Genomic DNA, 19262 nt, shown 5'->3' on the forward strand with positions numbered 1-19262 from the left:
AACGTAACTACGAGCCAATATTTGGTTTACGGCGTATCTAAAGTGAAGTGGAACATACTGCTGCTCCGTGTCGCCCTGTAAACCTCAAGTCTGTACACCGCTCAGACCACCCATTCAATGCGTGCACATTTAGTACAATTGAGTAATACTTACGAACATGTTTTATAGAGCGCTTTTGACTGTGTGTCTAAACTACTAATTAAGAAACACTACACAAATAACCACTGAGCTTAAGGTTACGTTGTGCTTGCTTATCTGTTCATTATTAGTATACTTTCCAGTGAAATTTATCTTGTACATATTGACTACATACAGTATGTCGATCCAGTAACATGAAGTTCTTCGGCTACATGCGAACATAAACAATGGGAAACGGTATCTTCAATATAATTCATAGCTGAAGGTTCTACAAGTGAAATTCAGTCGTCCAGTTATCGATGCAACTGGTAATGCTTATGAAATTCTCGAATTTTCTTGGTGAGAGGCTTTTAAACGTCATAATTTCCACAGGATATTTGCTTTGGTGAACCTGTGTCTGTATGAGAGTTACTTGGAATATATACAAGTCACGGTAAGTACTTCTTAGACACTATATGTCCTAATTCACTCGATACATTTTCAGCAAATAATTTGACAAATAATTACCACCGACGGTTACACATTTCGTCAAAATCGTATTGTTGCGTTTGTAATTTTTTGTATTAAAGTTCAATGTGATTGGCGTTTTCGGACTGTCATCTTTAGCCTTTTATCGTCATCTCTTGTGAAGTCGTCTGCAACAGCCTTAGAACTCAAACCTATCTTGAACACAGGAAGCATAGCTGTAAGTCACCTGGAGCGAGTTTCTGGCTGTATGAAAGATGTTCTAGGGGTGCAGCAATTCTGGTCAGCCACGAGCAGTGAGCAAACTAAAACCATCGTGCCGCGAACAATCTCACCGCTTCGGCATTCCTCGCCGTTTATTGTACGCAGCCCGAAGTCATTTGTGTAAAGTCTCACAGTAGACGTCAATTAGTGAGTCCATGAAAGAGAATGTGAACATTTCCTGTAGCAAAAAAATTAACGAAATTCTTCGACGTTAGGTCGACTTCAAAAAATTCCCTTTGATGGTGCTATTCGGGTGCTATGGTGCTATTCGGGTGCCAGCCATTTATTCCCAGGTAAGTGCTTACTACCCACTCATAGATTCCTCTCACTCTGCTGTGTACAAACTCATCACATTGTTCTCCATATCGCACGACGGTCGGGCAACGTCGCTCGTGTTCTTGACTTAGTTTTGTATATACAGAGTGAGACAAAGCTCCCAGCAATACAATAAGTCCATAAACGTTTCGTTATATTTCTGGACATTCTCCATGAAGGAATTGCTGACTGCCCCCTTCCGTGATGTCAGTTTTGTTTTTAAATCTTTTGTCGAATTTAGTCTTCTCCTATAATGAACATAACTTAATTCCTCTTGTGTTTCATCATAGTACTTTGCCAATTTTTGGCCATTTACGACTGCTTCACGGCAAGCAGTAACAAGTCGACCACGAGTACAACAGCTATAAGTCTTTTCACGCCAAGAAAATGACCCTCTGTTCGAACATTACATTTAACAAGTTTATAAACAAGACAACCATAATGAACATACTTCGAACGTGAGAGAAGATGCTGATAAATCGACCAGCACACTGGGTTCACATACGGTAAGAGCATGTTTTTAATCCTCTGCCCCCCCCCCCCTCCCATTTGGCTGGTATTAGAAAATTTTATAGAAAACGCAAGGAAATTACGTTTAGTTGTCGAAAATTTAATGCACAATACATGTCGCGAAAAGAGGCTTACAAGGAGAATGTGCATGCGCAGCAGTGTGGCCAAAGTTTTACAACAAACTGAAAATCACGAAGAAATTTAAGAAGGGAGTACGGGTAGTATTAACCTTGCATTGTCTGTATTATACTGCAATACAAAAGAATTGTCTTATATAAAAGTTCCTTTTAATCTCAGAATTTATTCCCGTAGAAAGTGGAACATGATGAATCACCGGTCTTGAGGATGCTGCGTCGTACAATACAGTCCAGTACTTTTGAATTCGGGCACGTAGTCAGAAAGTAAAGCTATCAAAATGAAGCAGCTAGTCACGCATTTACTAAAATATCTTAAGCCCATTGTAAGAAGGAATAACGCGCTAACATTGACACTTTACCTTTACCAAGATACCTTATTTAGTTATTACAACCACGATACGTGACAATATTTTCATCTAGTCGTACATGCCTGTAAATAGCGATAGAACAGCTGCGACAGACATGAAGCTTATTTTCATTCCCAGAAGAAAAAAAAAAAATGAACTGCTGAAACGAAGAGATCGATCCGTTGTGACGTGAAGATCACAGAAGCAGAACTAAAAATAGGCCACCGTAACGGAAAGAAGTGTAGTGGTATGCAGACGTTACATAGTTATTACTGAAAGGTTAAACTAAAAAGAAGTACTACGACTGGTTTAGATTTTCAGTGGAATAATAATAACTGGTAGCAGTCAGTACATTTAATTGTTGTTCACACAATACAGCAACCATTATCGAGAGACAATCTCATCATCAAGGTGCCGATGCACATGCCACATGAATAAAACACTAAAAACTCTAACAACGCATCTGAGGTATCATAATAAACACCTTGGGTTACTTTGTCATCGTCTTACATTAAAATTGTACACTTCTATCATTGTTAGGCCCATTACACACAACAACCGCGCACTTGGCCACGTCGCCATCACCTGTGAGCATCGAGAGTTTCCAGTTGACACTTCTCTTGGTGCACAGGCGCAATGAGGTGCTATGACCGAGGTGCCGTTGTGTATGTACAGCTACTGACTGAACCACAGTGACTTTCTATTAGTCACACAGACTTCGCTCGTTTCCAAAGACATTACAGGTACCTCGATGACTAAGATCTCCAACCTCTAGTTATTACGTTTACGATGACCTACTCATAACTATCCATCTGAATTAAAATTAAACCAAAAAGCTGTTAAAATGTCGCGTTTCGTTACCCATAATTTGCGCTTGAAGAACACTTTGGTATTTCTTCTTTTCTTTTTCTTCTAATCTCTTCGACCGATTGGCACAGTGATATAGTCAGTAGGTGCGTATACACAGTGGTATCTTTGGGCGTAACAGCTTTACAAACAACAGAATCATGCTTAACGGAAACAATGCAAAACGTTGGGCTGAATAATTCAAATAATGCTGGAAGGATAGAAATCCGCCCCCCCCCCCCACGGTTTAATTTTTTGTCCACTTTCATTCGTTGTGAATGTGAATGACTTTCTATTTAACAAGGTAGAGTAATCTAAATATTTGGGTATGTGTACTGATGAAAGCTCTAAATGGAACAAACATATTACTGACCTGCACAAACAATTAAATTCAGCTAATTTTGCACTTCGTATAATTGTTTTTCTTGGAAACAAACGAATCATCAAGCTGTTCTTTACACAGGAGACTTGCGAATCTACAAGCTGCTAGTACGTACTGTCTCAGCAAGTGCCTTACAGTCTCTTACGAGGGCAAGAGGGCAACCGAAGGAAAAACTCTTTGGCACACGAATACCGAGAACTCTCAATTAAGCAAGAAAGCTCCATCAACGGGTTCACCTTCAATGGATATTAGGGCATGTTGAAATTATGAGCAACAAACATGCAAAATCAACTAATGAAAATGATGCAGCATCTGCTTTCCATAGACATACCCCTACCATTCAGTGATTTTCGTAGTAGACTCTTTAGTAAAGCAAAATCGGAGTTGACAAACGAGGAGGACATAGAAGGAGGACATAGACCGAAACATTAAAAGCACATAAAGGTACTGTGTCGTTCAGCAACACATTCTAAGTCACACTTGGTTTCTCAAATTGGCACAAATGAGAAGATAAGAGAGAGTGCTGAAAAGCAAGGTCTCCGAAATTTAATGCCGAAATTTAATGTGAAAACTCTTAAAAGTTTTATAATAAAACAAACATTGTTAACATTCTATAAGGGGCATTCAAATGAAACCCGGTCACTATTGTAAAGTAACGGTAACGATTTTCGTAACTCAAAAATGTAGTTATACACAGTACATATACTGAAAAACAGTCACCAAAACTGTTGGCACATTTATCCCCTTGCGACACTAGCCGTTCGATTACATCCTTGAAGAAGCTAGTAGGCTGCAGTCGGATCCAGGCCTGGACCCAGTCACACACTTTGTTGTCCACTGCCCACACTTATACCCTGTAACTGATGGATCTCGTCCATAGTGATTCTGTGGTTGTCCAAGACTAAAGAATTCACTTCTGGAACCATTTCCGGTGTGATGACACGATGAGCCTGCCCAGAACGAGCGTCGTCTTCCAATGACTCGCGCCAGTCAAGGAATCGTTTGCACCATTCCACAACACTTGAACGTCTAGGACTGTACGCGCCGTAGACAGCCTTCATCAGTCGATATATTTCACGGCATCCAACTCCCTCTGCCACCAAGAATCGAATCACTCCTCGTTGTTCCTGCTTACTCGCCTGCGTGTTTGGTAGTGGACGATAACTTAATATATGGTGCTCACTCTTTGGTAATCTCGTAGGAACCTCTTCACGCATTATGCTTTTTAGCTGCATGTTGACAATATGTGCGTGCACTAACGTAAGTCCTCATAAATAATTCATTGTAATTGGAGAAGAATAGCGATTTGAGTACATGCAACACTAGAAGAAAACAGGACCTCTATTGCATATTATTAACGCTGTCAGTGGCTCGGGAAGCAGTTCAGTACGCATCAACAAAAAATATTCATCATTCGGCCGGCAACATAAAATGTCCGACAGATAGTAAAGCAAGTTTTAAATCTAGCCCCACATCATTTCTTCTGGACAACGTCTATTTCATATGCAAAGCTTTATTTAGAAATATTTTTTAGGTGTAGTTGCATGACTGGGGATGGAAAATAATGTGTTCATTAGCGTTAAACTTAGACCAGTGTGCCATTGAGGAACATATAAATGGCCAAAATGTAGTCATCAACTGAAACTAATAATATATATATATATATATATATATATATATATATATATATATATATATATCTTGCAAACTGATTCGTTCCTCTTTACTCTGATAAAAAAGTCGTTCAAATGATCTATGGAATGTGCAGCAAAGTAACTAACCACTGCAGCAAGGACTCTAGGATTGTCAACTGGACGCCTTCAGCGTCACAGCTGATGAAGAGGAGGAACGGCTGCAGTGTATGACGGGACTGACGATTTCAATGCAAGACGAGAACTTGTTTTATTCTGTTATCGCTAACAATGATGGGCAAACATCTGTTAGGCGCACTACGAATGTAGTGGTGTGGACATGTTGGGAATGTGGATCTCACGGGGAGCGTGCAAGGGATAAGTCCCTGCAGACGCACTATCCTCTGTGCCCTCGGTGGCTGAGATGGATAGAGCGTCTGCCATGTAAGCAGGAGATCCCGGGTTCGAGTCCCGGTCGGGGCGCACATTTTCAACATGTCCCCAGTGAAGTATATCAACGCCTGTTTGCAGCTAGGGTGTCTAATTAATTATCATTTCGATATGTAATTTAATTATCAGTATTTTAAACACAGTTGTTATACAGAGTAGTGTAGTGGTTAGGTCAGAACAGATGAATCACAAGCTTGGACTGTTGCTGGCCCCTGTATATCCAATGGGCCATTTACGTAATCGGTTTGCGTCGTTTCTTTTCGAAGTTGCTACAGCTCCCACACCCGCTCTGGACAGGACTTTTAGGATTTTTGATTTCCTTTCGAGCTGAGCTTCTCTCTGCCCTGCGTTCTATGCAATTACGAGTCGTACGAGGCGGCATCTTTCAGTAATTTTCAGTTTTATACCGATTTTCACTTATACTCGGGAGAATAGTTTTCTTGTCTCACGTTGGGTCCTAATAGCGCTCCTCAAGCTCTTCACAATGACACATCAATCAATATCCTAGCTAAACGTCCACACTATACCAATTTATAACTTTACACAAAGCTAACTGGTAAGAATCAAATCCATGCGCCCACATTGGTACAACGACGTCACGAACAGGCATTTTTACGGTTCTAAAGCTACCGTAGGCTACCGTAGACTGTCACAAGAAAGCGTAGTCTACGGTAGTTTTCCTGCTAGCTCTGGTCCATTAAGATGGTATCTGCATTACCTGTACGTTAGGCGTGTTGCAGACCTATTGGCGTTAACTCATTTCGATCGCTTTGTCTGTGTATGCGATCAGTGTCTTGCTAGACTCCCCTAGAACCTGGAAGCGGTGAGGTGTCTAGAAACTGAGTGAGGGTGTACAAGGGGCAATGTAACCTACGGAACATTCCTGTTCTATGTAGTTATCCTACTGTCTGTTACTTAACAATAAACAGTAATTATAGCAAAACTGAAATTCAGTATTTAATTCAGGCTATATTCGAAACCTGTTAATCCGTAACTTGATATTGCAGTAAAAGAAAAAAAAAGTTCAGACTTGCCATAAACATTGTCATAGAAAACGGAATTTCCTGAAAAATAAGGTAACACTGAAACCATGGGAAACAAAAACATAACAAATATGGCTTTAATTCTTCGTCGAGCGTATATAAGAAATGTTTCTGTTATTCATAAACAACTTTCGCACTTGTCAATAATAACAGACAACACGTCCCTTTGATCACGGTGAAGAAAGTTCTACTGAGTAGAGAAAAACGACAATAATCATACAGATATTTTTTGTTTGTGCATGTAAACTGTATTTTCATCACAAGTATTTACTTCGGATTTGTACGTAAAAGCGCAGAAGTTACGTGATCAAATAATTTGTATTACTTATCAAATACAATAAATATACAATTTATCTTTGTGAGGATATAGAACACACAATGGACTAACATTGAACATTGTGTGGTTCTAATTATATGGAAAAGTAAAAAAGAAACAAAAAACAAAGAGAGGTCGACAGCTCCCAGTTTCTCTCTCATACGTTCATGTATGTTTCTTTCTCTGCCAGTGCTACCAATACTACCGGCAATCCTGCCTTTTACAACGCCATTATGTATTGTACCAAACCGGTGGAACTGTAGTATTGGTACAACGCAACTGTAAACATGATTTATCTGTTGTGGGCTCAACCACTGCGCAATATTAGTCTCGTACTTATTATTGACGGTACTTTCTCACACAAGGAAGTGTGAGCGACGGGCAGATAGACTTTTCACATACAGAATAAAAAAATACTTGCTAAGGCTGGACCATTTTTGCCGTGTTTGCTTTGTTCTCAAATACTTGCGATGGATTCAGCGCACAGTACAATTTCAGATTACCTCCACCGGAGAAAAAATCCGCATTGCGCTGCGTTACACCGGGAGAAATTTATACAAGACTAGCTCCACCGGCGCGTGTTGTAGCTGGGATCGACACCTCGCGCCCTCTGGGTGGCGCCCCGCGGAAGCTCGGCGCACGACAGCCGCCAGCTGCCACGGGTCGAAGCTGCCCTCTGCCGGCTCGTCCGGATCTGGAAATTGGATAAGCCCGGCGGTCAGCCGTCAGCCGAGCCCAAGTATAAAAAGGGCGTTGTGTACGAATATGTTTTATTTTATTTTTTTTCAATTCCTTTTTTGTTTGCCGACGATGGTTGACTATTGGTCGAGGATTCGTGACGTATAGAAATATGAAAAAGCGGGGTGACGGCCAGGGCAGCCGGCGCGAGCTATAGGAAAGGGGAAGGGAATGTGTTGTGTGGGAGGGGGCACGGAGCAGACGTCGGGAGGGACGATGGAAGCGTGGCGCGGGGCGGGGTTGGGGAAGGGAGGGGAGGGGGCACGGAATTGGATGGGAATACCATTAGATTGCAAAGCTGCCCCGCAGCCCCTAGCATTGCTTGGCCGGCCGGAAAACACAGGCAAGAGGACGCCAGAGATAGGCCCAGGGCACGCGACTCTCTTTTTTTTTACTGTTAAAAATATAGAAAAAATATAACGCTCGGCACGCGCATATATACATACAAAAAAATAATAAAAAGAGGCAGGAGCGGCGGCGCGGCGTGTCGGCGTAAGCGTCGTCCAGAGGGAAGCGGCCGAGGCCCGTGAGATGGACTTTGAATTATGTATAGGAAGTATCCTGATCTTCATACATACATATGTAATGCGGCGAGGGCCGTATGAATGCATTTTGCGCGCCGTCAGTCGCCGCCGCCGCCGCCGGTCAGAGCGGACCGGGGGTGGCGGCCGGCTGTGGTGCGCGGGTGGGGGTGCTTCGTCCGGCTGGCGCTGTCCACCGCGCGTCTTGGCGTTGCGGGCGGATAATGCCGCTTCATTAGGCAGCGCCGCCGCTCGGACATAAATTACGTCCGCGCCGGCGGAAGGGTGGCGGCTGGCCCGCCTCGAAGGCAACCGGCCGCCCGCCACCGCTCCACCCTTCAACTGACAGAGCAGATGGTTAGCGAAATTACGGCCACGAATGCGGGAGGAAAGTAACGGGAGAGAAAAGTGACGCTACCTTCAGAAACTACTAGTTGCCATCAAAAACTAAGCTACATATTATCACGGCAGACCAACTAACTTTTATTAAATGCTACATTGAGCATCAAAGCGACGCGGCTACATGACATTATTTATCAAATTAATCACCAAGTCCTTACAGACAACGATCATTCAGTTCCTCGACAGCAGAAATCCGCTAGTTGGTCACGGAGCTATTCAAGAAGTGCTCTGTGAACGTCTTCATCGTCCGACACGACAGTCCACATCGCGGAGCGTTATTTGAATATTTTCCTGCTACCTTCTTGGCTACTTTATAGTAAGAGTTCGAGCCTTGTTAACTCAGGAAGAAGGCTTAAAATTACTTGGAGGTGCAGTGCATTGGCGGAGCTGTCATTTGTACTCAGGTGATCCATGTCCGACGTGATTATGGCAGCACGACTGGAACTAACAGACTTTGAACGCAGAATGGTAGGTAGAGGTACACACATGAGAGATTCTAATTCGGAAGTAGTTAGGGAATTCAATATCCCGAGATTCACAGTGTTAAGAGTGTGTCGAAAATACCACTTTTCAGGCGTTACCTCTCACCATGGACAACGCACTGGCCGATGGCCTTCACTTAACGACCGAGAGCAGCATCAACTTAGGGCTGAAGATGGTGCATTGATGCCCCGAAACTGGTAGCTAAACAGTAAATAAGATCGTAAGGGTGGCTGTAGGCGTTCCATTTTCTTACAATAGTGAACGGCCGTGGCCCCCAAGACGTCCGTTCAAAAGGATGGACATACAAAAACGAGAGCAGCAGCGTTTGCGTAACGTTGACATTGGTAACAGATAAGCAACACTCATGACATAACAGCAGAAATCAGTGTGGGGCGTATCAGTTAGGACAGTGCGGGGAAATTTGGCGTTAATCGGCTATAGCAGCAGACGACCGACGCGAGTGCCATTGTTAACGGCTAGAGACTCCCTACAGCGCCCCTCCTGGGCTCCTATCCATATCAGTTGGACCGTAGACGACTGGAAAGTCGTAGCCTGGTCTCAATTTCAGTTAATAAGAGATGACGGTAGGGTTCGAGTGTAGCTCACACACCTCGAAGCCATGGACCAAAGTTGTCAGTAAGGCACTGTTCAAGCTGCTGGTGTGTCCAAAATGGTGTGGCTGTCTTTACCTGGAATAGACCGTGTCCAGGATGTCCGCTACTTGGAGACCATTTGCAGCCATTCATGGACGTCATGTTTCCAAACAACGATGGAATCGTTATTGATGTCAATGTGCCATGTCATCGGGCCACAGTTGTTCACGGTTGGTTTGGAAAACGTTCTGGACAATTTGAGCGAATGATTTGGCTACTAAGATCTCTTGGAACATTTGTGGGACATAATCCAGAAGTCAGTTCGTACACAAACTCCTGCACTGGCGACACTTTCGCTATTATGGGCAAGTATAGAGACAGCATGGCTCAATATTTATGCAAGGGATTTCCGGCGATTGTTGAGACCACGTCACTTCGAGTTTCTTCCCTACGCCGGGCAAAAGGAGGTCCTACACGATATTAGAAGGCATCCCAGGACTTTTGTCACCTCACTGTATTTTGTTACGACACACGTAGGCCCACGTGTTCGTCCTGTGGTCTGAGTTGATCACAGGTGGTTAGTCACAGAGGCTTTAGAGAAGAAAAGTGTGTCCCCAGGGCAGTGCAGTTTGTTGAAGCGGTTGCGCTGAGAATCTACTCCAATCTGTGACAATGAATTCGGGTTTCTCCTTTGAATAGAGTCTACCGCGAATGGACAGTAAGCTACTACAGTATAAATGTATGTGACGAAGGTACCTCTGTGTATACAGCTCTAAGAACGGGCTGCCACGGGGCTGCTTGGTCACCGTGAGAAACTTCGTTGCCTTTCACTCCGTATCTTGCCCGCCACAGTGTTTAGGCGCAAAGGGCTCAACCAATAAGTGGAACACGGCTAACAGCCGGTATCAGCTTCTTGCATGTTAAGAAGCGTTCTATAAGACAAGACTGGGTAATTTCCTCAGGGCTCTACTACATTCACGAAACTAAAGCGAAATTCTCGGTGGTCACTATGGCAGTGGCTGGGAGTCTTCCCCTGTACGCATTCTAAAGGTCGAAAGCTGGGGTCTGAGAGTGGAAAATACCCACATGTCGTGGGGAAGCCATCTGGAGTACTTACGGTCACGCTGTGAAGGGAAAGAGAGACGTTTGGTCGTGGCACAGATTGGAGTGCTTGATTGGAGTAAGTGTTGCATTTCGCATTTGCAATATCCAATTTCTGAGCAGCTCAAAATTTGTAGGATTTGCTTCACAACTTGTGCTGCCTGATTAATTGTGTTATTTGGTGGGTCTTGGACTCACTTGCTTCACATTTGCCAGCTCCACATATTAGGAAAGCTTGTAGCATTTCCAAGGAGTCTTCCAAGTAAATAAGGTACCAACCCACAACGTCAGCAGGATATACATGATTAAACTGAGCTCCTAGAGATCTTTGTGTTTCAGTATGTTAGATGACATTGATATTGTGCTTGTTTTGTGGGAGCAATGTCTCAGTCAATTCTTCGAGACCTTAGTTCAATCCGTTGGAAACTTTTTCTGTGTTCTTTTAATGCGGTATCCGTCGAGATCTTGGAGTAAAGAAATGACTCATCAAATTCAAACATGATTTGAATCTCAGAACCAAAGTATTGTCCTACAACTGATCCTGGTTAGGCGACCCTCTAAAAACAAAAGTAGTCCCTGCATTCCTAATTTGTTTGTTTCACTGTGACAATCTTCGACTGCAAAGCAGGTGCCTATCCTTTTTTCTTAAATATTAAATATAAAAGTATTTTGATCTCCGGTTATGACTTATAATTTACGAGTGTTACATTGAGCGCGTCACAGATGTGCTAAATGTTGTGTATAACTTTGTACACAACGAGAAGTGGGCTACAGAGCACTGAGGCAACTGTCGTCGTAGGAAAGCTGGACAGAACCAGAAATTATTAGCGAACAAGTTAACACAGTAAACAGAAGATTTACTTAAAAGTATTTCTCCAACCATATGAAAACTAATTACACATAATGAAGCAAGAAAGAGAGTTCAGATCGCAATATCAATAAGGAAAAGGTTCTGTGGACTAAGCACGGATGATAGTGTCAAAAGCTTGACTAGACAGACAGTGTCTGCATAGCGTCACGGAGCTAAGAGGCTCCAACCGTGAGTGTGGTGTCTGGCTGCCGGTGGCAGTCCTGTATTGTCGCGGCAGAGGGCGCTTGTGGTACAGAGCCGCTGGAGGGGATCCCGCACGAATGCGATCGGTGCCTGATGGAAACTTGCAATTGTGTCACCAACTTTGACACCTATGGGGTAGGTTCGATATGCGACACTACACTAAAGGCCCATTAGAGAGACTAAAGTAAGACAGGAAGCGATGGGGAACATTCAGACTGCCACAATGAGAATCAGTTCCTCAATTGCTTGGACATTGCCATCTGTGATCTATGTTGCTCACAATTTTTCCACATCAGCATGTACCAACGTCTGTGTGACCTTGGTCAAACTGTTCGCATCATTCCACTACAGCTGGACGCAAAACTGCATTTAGTCTATACACCAGAATTTCGCATGGAATCCATACTGAATTTAGTCGTTTTGCGCACAAGAATTGTACTGCCCATGTACTTCAACTTCGTAGTACATTTCAAATTGTCGTTCCATTTCACTTCCACACCCTGTACGCCTGTTATCCACACCGCTCCAAAACTGTGTCAGCGGGAACTGTAGCGCAATCGTCTTAGCCTGGGATGACAAGCGTACCTTACATTTCCTCCTAGGTGCAGCTTACTAGCATCCGCGCTGCGTCACGTCAGTAACCATAATGGAATCTACGAACATAGACTATGGTGTTTCCCGTGTACGTTCCGCAGTCTCGTGCAAGGCGTAGCGGCGGGCCGGCCGCTGTGGCCGAGCGGTTCTAGGCGCTTCAGTCTGGAACCGCGCGCCCGCCACGGTCGCAGGCTCGAATCCTGCCTCGGGCATGGATGTGTGCGATGTCCTTAGCTCAGTTAGGTTTAAGTAGTTCTAAGTTCTAAGGGACTGATGACGTTAGATGCTAAGTCCCATAGGGCTCAAAGCCATTTTCGTAGCGGCGGCCGATGTTTCCCCACAGCCTAGCGTAACTGTGGACGACCACCGAAGCCTGAGCGCTGACATTGAGCATAGTTGCACTTAGGCATGCCTCCAGTAACCTGCATTCTCCTGATGACGGTTGTCGTGACGGCGAGGATGTGGCGGTCGCAGGGTACAGCCCACGAGATGGGACACACGCTGACAAGGAATTGCGGCACTAGGCGCCCTACTCCCAAGACGAACAGCAAGCAGTCGGACCATTCGCGGAATATCCGCCCAGCCCTCGTCTTCAATCGTCACCGTTATGACTGGCAGAAATGGCAGCTCGCAGAGTTGAATATCCTCCCCACAACCTTATGGTTGCGGACTCATAGAGCAGACTGAAAACTGGCAGCAGCCGGCAACATTTCGTAGTATGTCAACAGATCATTCTCCATTTAACAGAACTGTTCTCCTGCCATTACCAATGATACAGATTTACATCTAAGCTCTAAATGGCATGAAGAGGTGGTTTATAAGGGGTGATTTTTTCCGCCGTCTATAAACTCTAGCGATTTATCGTTGAAAGCATACGGAACAAAAAAGGTCTAATGAACTTATTTACTATTAAAATATTTACTATTAAAAACAGTCTTGATCACGATTTATTTATCAAGGTGACCGGTTTCGACCACTACTGTAGTCATCTTCAGACCATTGAGTAGGAACCTCTTTCTGTTGGAGAATCACTACTAAATTTATTCAAAAGTAATAATGAACTTATGTCTGGAAATACATGGTTTCCATCCCAGAGAATACAGGGTTATTACAAATGATTGAAGCGATTTCACAGCTCTACAATAACTTTATTATTTGAGATATTTTCACAATGCTTTGCACATACATACAAAAACTCAAAAAGTTTTTTTTAGGCATTCACAAATGTTCGATATGTGCCCCTTTAGTGATTCGGCAGACATCAAGCCGATAATCAAGTTCCTCCCACACTCGGCGCAGTATGTCCCCACCAATGAGTTCGAAAGCATCGTTGATGCGAGCTCGCAGTTCTGGCACGTTTCTTGGTAGGGGAGGTTTAAACACTGAATCTTTCACATAACCCCAAAGAAAGAAATAGCATGGGGTTAAGTCGGGAGAGCGTGGAGGCCATGACATGAATTGCTGATCATGATCTCCACCACGACCGATCCATCGGTTTTCCAATCTCCTGTTTAAGAAATGCCGAACATCATGATGGAAGTGCGGTGGAGCACCATCCTGTTGAAAGATGAAGTCGGCGCTGTCGGTCTCCAGTTGTGGCATGAGCCAATTTTCCAGCATGTCCAGATACACGTGTCCTGTAGCGTTTTTTTCGCAGAAGAAAAAGGGACCGTAAACTTTAAACCGTGAGATTGCACAAAACACGTTAACTTTTGGTGAATTGCGAATTTTCTGCACGAATGCGTCAGGATTCTCTACTGCCCAGATTCGCACATTGTGTCTGTTCACTTCACCATTAAGAAAAAATGTTGCTTCATCACTGAAAACAAGTTTCGCACTGAACGCATCCTCTTCCATGAGCTGTTGCAACCGCGCCGAAAATTCAAAGCGTTTGACTTTGTCATCGGGTGTCAGGGCTTGTACCAATTGTAAACGGCGAGGCTTCTGCTTTAGCCTTTTCCGTAAGATTTTCCAAACCGTCGGCTGTGGTACGTTTAGCTCCCTCCTTGCTTTATTCGTCGACTTCCGCGGGCTACGCGTGAAACTTGCCCGCACGCGTTCAACCGTTTCTTCGCTCACTGCAGGCCGACCCGTTGATTTCCGCTTACAGAGGCATCCAGAAGCTTTAAACTGCGCATACCATCGCCGAATGGAGTTAGCAGTTGGTGGATCTTTGTTGAACTTCGTCCTGAAGTGTCGTTGCACTGTTATGACTGACTGATGTGAGTGCATTTCAAGCACGACATACGCTTTCTCGGCTCCTGTCGCCATTTTGTCTCACTGCGCTCTCGAGCGCTCTGGAGGCAGAAACCTGAAGTGCGGCTTCAGCCGAACAAAACTTTATGAGTTTTTCTACTTATCTGTAGTGTGTTGTGACCATATGTCAATGAATGGAGCTACAGTGAATTTATGAAATCGCTTCAATCATTTGTAATAGCCCTGTATTTATTCAGTCATACTTTGTTACAGAGACTGCGGTCTAATACGCTCTGTACCATGCAGCCACAGTTAACAGTAAGCATGGTTTTCTCCCAGAGGGTGGTACTGTTCCTCATACGTCATGCCCTAGAGCCTTCTCCTGCCATAGTAATAGCTAATGTTGTGTCCGATTCATTTCTCTTGCTGACTTACCCTATAGTGGACGTGATACAGCGTTGTACACAATGGTTCCGTATTCGCGTTGAAAACTTTCCGACATGGTGTTTACTTACGAAAAGGCAAATGGCAACGGGCGGCGGGCAGCAAGGTTGTATCAGGAGACCTATCCCCGCCGACAGCAACCAAACAACCATAGCATTCGATTTTTTCAACATTGTTGCACCGTTTGTATGAGACAGGGTCGTTTCAGGAAGCAGGAAATCATGGACATAAACGAAATTTTCAGACATCAGACTTGGAGGAGAATATGATTAACACTGCGGAAGGCGACCACCGTATCAGTATCAGGCAGTTGGCCCGCCAGTGCAGGGTAAGCTAGGCGACCGTGTGGAACATTCTCCATGGCAATTATTACTACCCTTAAAGCGTGTGCAGGCCTTACTAGTAGCAGACAGGAACAGTTTTGTGACTGAGTTCTTCACCAGGCAATCACATGGCATGGTGACAGCGAACGACCAGCATCGATGCAGCCGGAATGTGTGAGCCTCGATAACTGACGACCGTATTTTGGGACCATTCTTCCTTTGCCTAACAGGCCGGAAATATCGGCGTTTCTTGCAGGTGACCTTGCCTCCGCTGCTAGAAGGAATACCATTGATGATTCGAAGAGTTATGTGTCTGCTACACGATGGTGCTCCAGCCCATTTCGCAGTTAACATCCGGACGCATCGCAATCGTATTTTCTCTGGTCGATGGATCGGACGAGGGGATACAGTTACACGGCCTGTTCTTTCACAGGATCTCAACCCGTGTGATTTCTGGTTACGGGACCATCTGAAAAGTATCATGTATGGGGAGCCCGCTCAAGATGTGGAGTCGCTGGAGCAGCGTATTCATGCTGCCTTTGACAGTGTTCGGATGCAGCCTGGCCGATGTGAACGTGTGAGACAGAACGTGCCACGGCACGTGCACCCATACGTTAAGACACATGGAAACCGTTATCAACCCATACTGTAACTGTGACTGCATGGTACGGCGCATATTAGATCGTAGTCTCTGTAACAATGTATGACTGAATAAATGGTCTTCAGCATGGTAACCATGCATTCCCAGACATAAGCTCATTACACTTTTCTTTGTTCCATATGCTCTCACCGATCAATCCTTAGAGTTAGTACACGGTGGAAAAAACGCCCTTTATAGTGGTTCGTGATATGATTCCACCGTATAGGTAATTGAATGTGCTCCAGTTTTTTGAGTCTCTCAGCGTACTTTGTCGGACGAATGTTTAGTTTCTGAGCTTCAGAACGTAGTTTTATGCAACATCTGCATCCTGAAAGACTCTTGCATGCTGTTTAGGTGTAGTTACGCTATGCTCTCCTGTTAACAAATATCGTTCCTGCTCCTTTGCAGTGATGACAAGGTGCCAAATCAAGTGTTCTTGACTCTCTCTCGATTGCACAATGTGTGGCATTGTGCTCCTTACATGTTTCTTACTTGTTGTACAACCATTGTGGACTGGGCCGGCGCGCTACTCTTGGATATCGTTATAAACAACTCAGAGTCCAAGTTTCGTGGCCAGTAGGTCCTGAGACAAGAATGGACTGCACAATAAAATAATATTCCGTGTATCACCCAAAATCCTCTGACATTTGACATGCCGCTAAAAAACATGGTAATTGTTAGGCAGAATTAGACTCCAACGTGGCAGATGTGCATGCTTTTTACACAGGAGTAAACAAGCATCATCACTTTGTGATTGCAGAGAGCCACAGACCATTATACACATCACAAAGAATGCCGCACGCGATCATGCGATAGTAGATCAAAAGTTTTCTGTTGGCGACTCCAAAGACGATTTATTACATAAATGCTCTAGAGGTTTATTTATAAGATTTTATTTTGTATATAGTATGCTCTACACTCTGTGTCTCGTTAACGTATCAAAAGCCATACGATCAATAAGTAAACATTATTTCGAGAACGCGAGAAACAACAAAATAATTTTAGACTGAACTAACTACCTAGGGATTGCAATAACGAACAGAAAAATTGGAACCATTAACTAGAAAATGTTGTGGGGGAGGTAAACCAATGACAGCGTTTTATCGGCAGAATACATACTAAGGAAACTGTCTCAACTACGGCTATCCGCCCTCATCTTGAGTACTGCTGCTCGGTATGAGATACTTGGCAGATAGTACTGACGGAGGGTATCGAAAAACTTTAAAGAAGAACAGCTCGTTTTCCATTATCGCCAAGTAGGGAAAAGAGTGTCACGGATACGCTATAAACAAGTTGGGATGGCAATCATTCAACAAAGGCTTTTCCCTTGCGGTGAGACCTTTTACTGAAATTTCAGTCAACAGTTTTCTTTTCCGAATGCGAATTTATTGTTGACTACCACCTATATATTGAGAAATGACCATCGTAATAAAATATGAGGTCAGAACTCTCGCGGAAAGATATAGGTGTTCACGCTTTCCACGTGCTGCTCTGGCTGGGACGGTCGAAAAATAGTCTGAAAGTGGTTCTATGAACCCTCTGCCAAACACTTAAGTGTGAATTGTTGAGTAGCTGTGTAGATGTACATGTAGAGACACCATAAAACTTCACTGGCGATGATGTTGTGCACAAGCAAGTATCACTGGGTGATAGTAGAGAACCGCAGAAAAACTTATACAAAATTTTCACTTGGTGTAACGAATGGTAGATTCCTTTAATTTGGGTAAATGCAACGTAGATGAAGAATCCGATAGTATACGACTACAAAATTGTTGGATAACCACTTGAGCACATATTATCGTGTAAGTATTGAGGGATAATAGTTAGATGCGATATGAAATCGGCCGATCACTTGAGTAACTGTTAGATTTGCTTGAAGGGTTCAGCAAAACTGGAATGCGTCTGAAAACAAAACCGCGTACGACACGTTAGTGCAATGGCTTATATTGTTCCACAGTTTGAAATCCTTATAAAGCAAGAATGACAACAGACTTCGAATACCAAGATACACTGTAACAGCACGGTATATACCACATGTAAATGTAAGAGAAATTCTCTGGGAATGCAAATGAAAGTCACTGGAGGATATATGACGTTGTGAGAGGCGCCAGAAAAACATTTGTGAATGCTCAATGAAACGCAGCAATATTCTGTGGCAACGAACGCACGGAAAGCCTGCTTTACTTTTTGGTTTTTATAAGTATTCTTTGTATTGACTTATGTTTTTCAGTTTGATTGGTGTTCGAGCTTCAGTAAAAAGTTATTGCTTGACTACTAAGTTGTATCTATTCAGCAGACGGAGGTAAGATGTAGTTGATCAAAACGTAGTTCTTGGGTAACCTGTTTGATAAAAGTAAAGAATCTTTATTAGAACAAGACTGTGAGAATGTTATGATGCCACATTCGAATTTATCGCGTGGGACCTTGTGAGTAAGATCGATTAGAACGTACAGATGCATATTGACAACCATTTGTCCCTCGCTCATTATAGAAATGGAACAGACGTTGATAAAATTCGGTGTTGCTTTGAGATCTGCAGTCTTTTGTCGTTATAACATCAGACTTACGCTGAAAAAGCAAACTGTTTACTGTCAACGGTGTAAGCTTAAAAGTATGCTTTTAGTCCTTGCCTATATTGTGGGTGGAGCATTTTAACTAAAATATTTAATTCAATGTCTTAATTTGGTCCTGTAATGTTTGACAGAAGTAAATCATCACCTACTAAATCAATTATAATGGAATTCAACTGACTATGAAATTAAACAATGATCGCAGTGAACTCGGCTTATTTCACAGGTACAATCAAATTCACTGTAACAAAATTGAATCAAATTGAACGATCATTGAAATGAGTGAAATAATGCCTTGGCAAACTTGGGTATGAGGCCTGGAATGAGATTCAAGTCAATGTGTATCTGGACAAAATATTTACATTGATGGGAATCGTACCGTGGTTGCCGTAGGTTAGTGCATAGAGCTAGATAGTAAATATATACGTGTCCATATGTTGCCTGAGTTAGTTGAAAGCTGTTCTTCTTTAAAATTTCTAGTTATTCTCCATCAATATTATTTGGTAAGGACCTCATATCGAGCAGCAGCGCTCAGGAAGAGGACGGATAACCGCAGTATAGACAGTCTCTTTAGTGGATTCATTGCATATATGTATTCTGCTGATGAAACGTAGTCTTTGGTTTACTTTCCCCACACGATTTTCTAGTTAATGGTTCCATTTTATTGTTCGTTATTGCAATCCATAGGTAGTTAGTTCGATCTACAAATTTTGTGTTGGTTTCCGAATAGCCGAAATTAACAGAGCTAATAACTTATTG

This window comes from Schistocerca nitens, chromosome 4 (assembly GCF_023898315.1).
Source record: "Schistocerca nitens isolate TAMUIC-IGC-003100 chromosome 4, iqSchNite1.1, whole genome shotgun sequence".
NCBI classification, from domain to species: Eukaryota; Metazoa; Arthropoda; class Insecta; order Orthoptera; family Acrididae; genus Schistocerca; species Schistocerca nitens.